Source organism: Bison bison, unplaced genomic scaffold (genome assembly GCF_000754665.1).
Source record: "Bison bison bison isolate TAMUID 2011002044 unplaced genomic scaffold, Bison_UMD1.0 scf7180017864495, whole genome shotgun sequence".
Classification (NCBI taxonomy): Eukaryota; Metazoa; Chordata; class Mammalia; order Artiodactyla; family Bovidae; genus Bison; species Bison bison.
The window spans coordinates 13,092,083-13,102,014 of record NW_011495054.1 but is presented as its reverse complement, the minus strand read 5'-3'; the positions used below and the strand labels follow the sequence as shown (position 1 = coordinate 13,102,014).

At 41.1% G+C, this 9,932-nt stretch overlaps 1 long non-coding RNA gene across 1 annotated transcript; it reads right to left on the bottom strand.

Moving 5' to 3' along the window:
- Positions 1-533: 533 nt before the first annotated feature.
- LOC104980155 lies at positions 534-9,926 on the bottom strand. The gene is made up of 3 exons (XR_824233.1): positions 7,694-9,926; positions 5,876-6,594; positions 534-4,222 (listed from the first exon to the last, which is right to left on the bottom strand). It is a non-coding gene; the product is annotated as an uncharacterized LOC104980155 (long non-coding RNA).
- Between the last annotated feature and the right edge of the window lie 6 nt (positions 9,927-9,932).

Genomic DNA, 9,932 nt, shown 5'->3' with positions numbered 1-9,932 from the left:
AAGCATTATATTTAATTTTTAAAATTCTTTATTTTGAAATGAGTTTAAATGTGAGTAGTGTAAAATATTCAAGTACAGAAATGTATAAAGTTGAAAGTCATGTAATCTACACTGAGACTTTGCATTATGAACATAAACAAATTCCTAGATGAGTTCATACTACACATTTTTCTAGCAATGGTTTGTTTCACTTAATAAATTATGGCCATTTTTCCATGCCCATATGTAATAAGTGTATTTTATTCTTTACAACAGACATGTAAATATCCTTATATGGTTGAACCAGGTGTTTTATAGTGGTTATAACAAATTCTTTGCTGATAAGCATTTAGATTTTTTACTATATTTTTCTGCCATGTAATTAATTTTTATGCTTCTGCAGTAACTTAAATATGTCAGCTCTTGTTCCACTCTATCTTCTGGACTGGAAAATAATATCAGTGTGGCCTTGACCTCTAGTTTAATAAAGATTCTGATATTGGTAGACAAGTATCTTAGGACTCAATTTCAAGTAACAGAAACCCAACTCAAAGTAACTTAAGCAAAGAAGGGTATTTATTGATTCACATAACTGAAAAGTCCAGGGGATATACTAGCTTCAGGCACGGTTTGATCCAGGGGCACAAACGTTGTCATCAGGACTCAAGTCTCTCCATCATTTGGCTCCATTTTCCTCTGTACTGGCTTCATTCTCCGACTGGCTCATTTGATATGTTGGGCCCTGTTGGTTTGAGCTTTTCATCCTACAGAGCTAAGCATTCTCAGTAAAGAGCTTCTCTTCCGTAGTTCACTAAAACTCTTAGGGTTGAGAATCACTGGACCAACTTGAACCACATGACCAATCCTGCATCAATCACTATGGTCAAGGAGATGGACTGTGCTGATTGATCAGGTCTGAATTACATGTCCATCCATGAAACCTAAGATTAGGTCAGACTGAACCATGTGGACTGAAGAAAGGGAGAGGAGGTTCGAAGAAACATCAGGGAGTCGTTACAAAGGAATGGAATGGAGGCTGGTCAATCAAAAACAACTGATGTCAGTGGTAAGACCAGATACTGAAAAAGTTTAATCTGTGCTCATAAAGTTGAATGGTAACCACTGGCATTGTTCCTTCCTTGATGATAAAAGTATTCTCGAAAAAATCATGAGTAGTAAGTTTGTCTTCTACTCAGGAGGCTTGTAATCCATCTGAATGGAATAATCATGTCCAATAGCATATCTGGATGATACAAGAGTTTCAATGTAAGTAAACTCAGTCGGCATGAGCCTGAGAGCCCAACTGTCTTGCTGACATGAAACAGGACAACCAGCCTCCCACTGGCAAAGAGTTCTGTGAGACTTCCTCAAGTCAGTGGTAAATTTTAAGTTCAGTGGAAAAGTTTTATGTTCCTTTAAGTCTTTTGCCAAGTTGAACTGGTACATTTCTGTGAATACTGTAAATCAGATTCATCTCCGTATGACCATAGAATGGAGGAATGGACAGTGCTTTCAATCTGCTCTGCTCCTTCAGATCTGGCAGAGAAGGTCCCAAGTGCTGAAAATGATGATCTAATATATATAGGCATAGAGACTTACTCTGCAGTTAAAAAAAAAAAAAGCTGCTGGTCAAGGAGTATGTAGCATGCTCCTTCCTGTTGTGAACATCAAGTCCTGGAGACTACAGAAGTACAGGTTGCTTCTGTTCAAAACTTCTTGGTGGAAACGGATATAAGATAGCCGAGATCAGCTGTAGTCTTCTGAAGGACAGTGTCGGATTGCAGCAATATGTCAGAAAGGCAGGCAATGGCTGAATCAGGTAAATAGACAAGTAAGTAAGGTACCTTCAGCAGGGCCAGTCATATCAGTAGCCAGGCTAAGATCTAGAGAAACAGGCAGTTTAACGTTGAAGTTCTGTAAATTAGCTTTAACCCTGAGTATTCCAGGGTTAATCCATACGGTTTACTCTAGATACAATTTTCTGATCTTAAAGGGCCAGTCAGGTATAGCAACTTTCACTTTCCTGCTGATCTGTCCAAGAACTTTCAGCTCAGGAGAAGGGTATCTCTTAAATCCAGACTTGAGGTTCTGTTTAGGAGTCTATGCTACATCTGGGAGTGATAGGGTTGGGAGAGCCAGGTTCATCAAGGTTGGCCCTACTTTCTTTGGTAATCAAGTCTCCATCTTCTGTAATTCAGCTCATCTCTGAGAAACATCTTATCAACAAGTGAAGGCCTCAGACTGGTTGAATGGTACTGCTGCAAGATGAGATCTGAGGCATGGAGACAGTTACTAGGTTTGAGTTTTAGGCTTTTTCCATCATCAATTCTTATACACAGCATACATTAGACTCTTGAACAGATGATCATCTTTACCTTTTTAAGTCTCTCATTTTAACAGGGTTAAAAGGAATGACTGGCAGTGATAGATCAATGTATCTTCCGGTCAAGTCCAGGAGAAAAAGAAAATCGAGTTGACATTATGAAGGTAGTGAAAAAACCGAGTTTGTAGACAATTTCTTCTTTACAAATAATAGTTGTATATACACAAGCAGGCTAGTCATCAGATTTTGTTGAAAATGAGCAGTATAGAATAACCACTTAGGCTTTGTTTGATGATTTGTACACTGAGTCACATAATCACAATTAGTGTAGAGGATAAGAGACAAAGATATAAACATTCCCAACTTTTAACCAGTGCATTCATTAAAGTAGTTGAGGACAGCTGGCCCTTGAGTCAATTCTGAAGAAATAAGATTTTTTTCTCAGGGCATGGATTAAAGTCTACTTGTTCTACATGATCTGGTCTGGGAATTCATGTATCAAATCCCTCCTGAACAGACAAGTTGTCTTAATGCCTGAGAGTACTTCATGACAAGAAATGAAGTCAGCCACTGTGATTCAGTTAAAACAACAGATGAAATTCCATGGAAACATCCACAAGGACAAGGGACTGTGGTCTTGTGACATTGGGAAGACTCAAGAAGCTTGAGCCTATTGCTAAAACTCTTTAGCTGCAGGCTTTGTAGATTTCCTTTCACGTTAGTCTACATTTCCAGCAAAAAGGTAGATATGGAATTTGAGATGCCCACCAAGTAAGCTATCAAGGCCTGATCCAAAGGCCTACCTCTAAATATCATTAACATCAACAACTGATGGTATCAGACATCAAAAGATTCATCTTAAACTCTCTCATTGGCTGGAAGAAAATTTTTACAATGGCCACATTTTAAATTACACACACAAGAAAAGGGTGTTCAGAGATTGTCTCTTGTGGATCAGGTATTACATGTAGAGCTGAGTACTAATTTCTGAGCAGAACAGGCGGATGTGCCAGTGATGGAGGAATTGTTTTAGCAGTTTTTCAGAGGTTATTTGCTTCTTTATTCTGGAAACAGCAGTTAAACGGAATAAAAACCAAGCAGTAGTGTAACTGCCAACGGCTGAGTGATAGTGACGTAGTTTGAGAAGATGAATCATCATCAGGTGCCCTTTTCGGTAATGTTGCCAGTCTCTGAATTCTGCTTTCATAGTTTATGGTTATCCCTTGCACACGAAGTAGAGTACCATAGCTGAGAATGGGAGGTCCAATGTACAACTGGTCTAATACTGCCTCAATGAGGCATCGACTTTAACATCAGCTTCAATACTTGGTGTTCACTGTATTCAAGGAGGATCAAGACTTCGAAGTCATGCATCTTAAGTGCCACTAGAGCATCCGGTGTTTGTGGAAGAAGTTGAATAAGGGGGTTTGTCAGTGTAACGTACAAATTGCTCTGTGGCTGTATCATTCAGGAATCACTGGAAGTCTATTTGTGGTTAGAGGGCTATTATTCTAGGTCTCTTTGATATTACTTTCAGCCCATATGACTAATCTTGGGGGCAAAGATATGTCCATCTTCTTGCACTCTCTGAGTATTCCTAAGAATGCTCATTATCAACTGAACACCGACGTGTTGGGTAGAGGTACAGAACAGAATGCCATTCAGGTCGTACTGTTGTCTAGGGCAGTGGTTTCCAAACTGCGTTCTGAAGATTTCTAGTTGTTGTAAGGAAGTCTCCTTAGGTGTCACCATGATGGTAAAGTAAGATGCTTGTGGCAGGTTTCAGGCCCCCCACTTCTGCTTCCTCCAGAGCAGCTTCACTTTTACTCTGGGCTTCCATAAAGTTTTCATTCAAAGTGCTTCATGGCCACAAAGCCTTTGGAAAACCAATGATCTAAGAGTAAGTTGGTTCACAAAATGCTGAAATAAAAAAAATAGGTCACAGAAACCAGAAACTGTGAGCAAAGCCTGTGGTAAGCCAAAGCATTTTCCTATTTATTCCTTCTCTAATGTGGGTCACATTACAAAATGAAGAAGTTAACATTCCAGTCTGCTACAAACTCAGATCGCCTGATTGGGCTTTAAGTGACTATCAGGGCAAGGGTATTGGTTTTAAGTGACAATAGCGCTGGGTTTTCTGCAGTCAGCAAGTGACTGCAAAATGCATTAGTTTCTTTGTAAATATTATTTCAAGAAGTCCTTGCCTGGATGACTCTAAGTATTATAAGATTTCAATGGGCCACAACTTAAATCTTAAGAAAATATCTCCTTCTCATCCATTCCCTTTTACTCTATTTTTCTCCTCTTCCCTCCTCACTCACCTGAGATATAGTTCCCTTAAACTAGATTTACAGCACAATTCTATGAGACAAGTACATTGCTAAACATCATAGAATTAATCCATCTTTCTGGCAGAATTAACTTCCCCACACCCCTCTCCCATGTATCCCCACAAATCTTCTAGAGGTTTCTTTGACAGAAAACAAAGCTAACTGTCAAGATGTAGGGTTCTCAGATGATAAAGACATACTAATTCAAGAAGTTATTGACAAGAAAAAGGGGGGGAGGTGGAGAGTTCCAAAGATACTGTTTATTCCTAGGTCTCCAGGGCAGTTATGTTGGCAATCAGGAAACACTGGCTATATTGCTCTAAAGAAGTTTTCCCATTCCATTAAAAGAAATGCTACAAAAATAACATTATGTATTTGATTAAACTTAGGACACACTGGGCCAAACAACTAAATGAGGCTCTTTATGTAAGCCTTTTGAGATCCTTTAATACACTACACTGCATTAACAATCAGGGAAGGGGACACATTTTACAGTATTTTACCACATTATTGGACTACAGAAGCTCTTTATATATGATACATATTACATGTGTATATCAAATATATACATACACACATACATATGAACAGTACTGTTCTAAAAAAAACTGATGGCTCATTCTATGTAAATATTAATTTGGGGATAGAGGACCACAGAGTTGGTGTCTGGGAATATTAATAAGAATTAAAAAAAGAAAAAGGAAGACATGGAATCAACAGGGATTCCCAATCAACTAGGCCATCTTTGGGAAGACCACAAAGATGGATGAAAGATCTAAAAGTAGCTTTGTGTTTTCTAATAGGTAATCTTGTTGTCAGATGAATATACTACCATAAAGACAGTCTACTACTGCCAAACCTCAGAGAGGATGCCATGGACTTCAGGTCCAGGCACAACTATGGCAAAATCACATCTCTGACATCCTAACTGACTGAGGGCACTGACTGAGATCAGGAAGTTGAAAACTTTTCTGGGGTTCCAAATCTCCAGTTATTTTAACACTGCACATAAAATAGAGGCTAAGTTAATTCCAAAGACAGAACTGGACTGGGAGTCAGAAGGCCTGGCTTCTACCATTTTGCAGCTGTGTAACCTTGGATAACTTTTAAATTTCCATTTCCTTATCTGCAAAAAGGGATTATAATTTGAGTTATTTGGTAATTAATAAGATTAATACAAGTGAAAGTGCTTTGAAACTGTAAAGTGCTAGATAAACGTAAGGGATTACCATATAGGTTCTACCTGGATGTATCAAGAGGCCTTTTCTGGAATCTGATTGGAGCTTTATGAGATGCTGTTAGGTAAAGGGATTCCTTGGTAGAATTTCTTACATTTGTGTGAAAAGTTCTGGTTCCTGAGTAATCCCAAAGAAGATGCTGTGAGTTCACTGTGCCTTTGTTTTGATCCCAATGGGTCAGAATATCTGCTTGCTCATTCAGTAGGCTACTACAGATTTGAAATGGAAAAAGAATGGGGTCCAGATTAGACAATTCCTGAATTTCAATCATTTGAGACAGTGGGGCGTGGTCCGATATGGTTCTCAAAAAGATGCTGCCATTCTTCAGACAGTGCTGATAACTAAAAATCCCCTGGTCCAAATTTATTATGTGTCTCTGAAAGCTTTAACTGGAGAAACGAAATGCACACTTATGGAACAAGCTGAACCTTTGTTGTGATAAAACAGCTTCAGCTATTTGGCTTGAGAAGTTGAACTTCACTACAAAAGGCTGTGTTGAATCTGGGTAGAACAGGACAGGAGTGGAGGTGAAGGCCACATCATGATTCGCTGGATACGCCTCCTAGATCACAGTGGTCCACTGGAATGATGTCTTCTTCAGCACTGAGGTGGCAGAATCCATCACCATGGGCAAAAATCCAGGTACCAGATCTGTAGGCTGATGGAATAGCACAAAGGTGATCAGAAGATCCAGATGAACACTCGGCAACCAGGAGGCACAGGACTGGAGAGGAGAGTGACAAAACATGAGATAGCAAATGCTTGGCATTAGAAACACAGGACATTGGGGTGGGGCTGCTGTCAGCACACCCACTGCCTGATGGATACTGATTCTTGACAAATGCGGGGGGGCGGGGAGCGGGGGAGCTTACGATTAATAATCAGTGATGCTAAGAACAGAGAGTTCTCAGACAAAGACTGTTTTTGGACTCTTGAGGACAAACTGTTTCAGGGAAGCAGCAAATAGGAATGGCTCCAATTCTCATACTCTGGGGGAGTAATTTATCTGTATTCAGATTCCTGGGCAGTGGTTGGTGGGGGAGAACAAAGTGGCTCCCAGGTGGTCTGAGAACTGGATTTAAGTTGATATACAAACACCAAAGCAAAGGAGACACTGCTGTTCTTCCTTTTCCAATGCCTTTCACAAACTGTCTTATAACATATCAATACTTGTAAAACTTATCCTTAACTTTAATGATTCCATCTTGAGCAGGAGAGAGTAAGGTATACAGGAACAAAACCCTTGCCCTCCTCTATTATACCCTATGCAATATGGTTGTTTCTCTTCATATTTGAGGGGTCCCTAAATCTTTTTAAAGTTAGAATTAAAAAATAATAAAACATCAAGTAAAGGAGGAGACATGGCCCATAATTAGTGACTTTTTCAATAATCAAGAATTAGGTTATCACACAGCAACTAAGCAAATATTGAGTGCTTATTTGGTGACAGCCTAGTCTCTAAATTTCTTCTTTCTACTAAAGCTTCATCATATGTGGTTAACATGTCTGGGCAAAAGTTCTGCTTTCAAGGGGCTGTTACCTGTAAAGAGAACTAATGCAATGCACACAAAAAAGTACTTTATAAGCTACTGTATATAATGATAGATATATTAAAAAAAGAAAACATTAAAAAACTTAAAAAAGGTTAATTTCTGCCTAAGGTTAAGAGATTCATGGAGAAGAGAGCATCTGAGTTGGATATTGAGGAAATGGCAGTTTTGACAGATGAAGAAGCAGAGGAGGGTATTCCAGGATACAGAACACAGCATGAACAAATGTGCAGAGATGGTAAAGAAAAAGGCATTTTGGAAAATGGCAAGTACCGTAGTTCACTTTGGATGAAGCATCGCCAGAGTATGCACTGAGCGTTTGGTGAAAACTCAGGTCTCCGAATTTCCAGTAATAGCGCTGGTGGCAGTGCTTGCTCAGTCATTGTCTCTTTTTCAAAACAAGGACAACACTCCTCAAATTCAAAAACAAGTCCAGCTCCCGAGTTCCTGTCACACCCTGGTATTTTCTTCCAGGTCCCAGATCCAGTTCTTGAAATTCTGGAAATCTGGAGCCCACGCGGTGATTACACTGAAAGACATCGGTTCCAGCGAGTGCAGAACGCTGTAGTGAAACCCTTTCAACCTCCTATTCTGGACAGTTCATGTTTTGTCACAGAATTTCAAGCTTTGAGTTCCAGTTGGTTTTCTCCTCCTTTCTCCTGAGGAAAGCATAGTATCACCACAGTCTCAAGATTCTTTTGAGGTACATCCAGATTTAATTACAAAAGAGCTAAAAGACCAACACATTTGTCTCCAAAACAGTCATTTCTCTGGAATTGAGATCATTTGTCTCTGCCCTCCAGGTAAAGGGAACAGTCAATTGATTTTTTCCAGACATTTGTATGAAATAGCAGAACCGGCTAACACCTAACAGACAAAACACTTAAGAGTGTTTGCATTTGCTTACTTAGAGCTGTACCACGGTAAGCACCACTCCACAAAACGAAAATGTTTGAAATCCAAGTGTTCAAACATTTCTATAGTGTTTGCTGGACAATGGCCTGGAATCTGATAAAAAGCAGCTGACAATTAACAAAGAAGCAAAAACTGGCATTTTGGCCATCTTAATAACACACTTGCAAGCAAAGAGAATACAAAGCAGGCAGGGAGGAAAGTTAAGGTTTGAAACACTTCCAGACTACTGACTTTGAGGTTCAGAGGAAGTTCTAACAAAACTTTTCAGAGAATGTCAACCTTCAATTAATAAAAACAAACATCTTCAGGAATTCCATGTCTAGTTCAGTCTATTCCAGTGAGACAGCTTGCTAAAAACCCACCTGCACCATTAATTAGCTGGACTTGGCAGCACCATTTAAAAATAAGCCTGCTCACTACCAACCACACGGAGCTAAGAATATAAAACAAGAGCAAGTAACGGATGGCAACCATGGTCATGGAAAATGGTCAATGAAAGAGTCAGAAAGGTAGTCAGGCACCAGAAAATAAAAAGTTGTTGGGCCAAAGATTGAATAGGCTTCTTGACACTAGAGAACACATCCACTCCTAGTTTCAGCTGCTTTATATTGGGTGTCACTGTACCATAAGCATCAGCCGCCCTTCAGGCAACCCATAGTGAAAGGACTCAGAACAGAAGCCAAGCAGTGGAGTGTTGTTACCCCGAGTAGCCACTATGCATAGAACAGCTCACATATCCCAAGGATTCAACAGGGGCTTCAACTTGATTGTTACGGGTCCCAAATGACATCTAAGCCTCAGTTTCCTCCTTGTGGCAAAGGAACTGTGGTTCTTAACTCTTCCGGGTCACAGCCCCCTCTGAAAACTTGATGGCGATGGATCCTCATTTCCCTTAATTGCATATTCCCACTAACTTCTGCACACAATTTCAGGGAGTTTGGGGATCTCCATCTCCAATCCAAGGTTTCCAGGTTCAATATCCAAGGACTGGGAATTTCTAAGTTTTCTTACAACTCCAAAAAAAAAAAAAAAAAAGCCAACCATAACGAACAATAATCATTCCTTTCATCCACCGACGCTTTATGGTTTACAAAGCGCTTTCAATCCCACAAACGTTGATAGAGGAGGAAACTGAGGCGCAGACAAATTACTGAGTGACTTGCTTAAGGTCACTCGGCCAGCTGGTGGCTAGGCCCGGAAGCAAACACAGCTCTTCCGACTCCGGAGCTCGCTTCTCCACCCCGGAGTTGCCGCCAGAGCTCCCGCCCCTCACTAAGGCGGCATAAGGAGGAAAAGGCAAAGTAGAAAGCCCACCACCAACCATCCCCCGGCTCCCTCCTGCCCCCCCAACTGGGTCCTTGCAGGCCCCGAAGGGTGGCGCCAGGCCTCCAGGCCGGCCCCGGCCACCCCAGCTTCCCCGGCCGCGCCAAATCCCGCCGCCGCCGCCTCCCCGGGAGCGGGGCGGAGCAGCTGCCCGCCGCCGCCAACAACCCGGACGACTCCTCGTCGAATCGCAAACGCATAGGCCGCCGCCCGAGTTCTGCGTACGAGAAGAAAGACGCGGCGCGAGCGCCAACGGCCACCGGGCGCGCGCCGC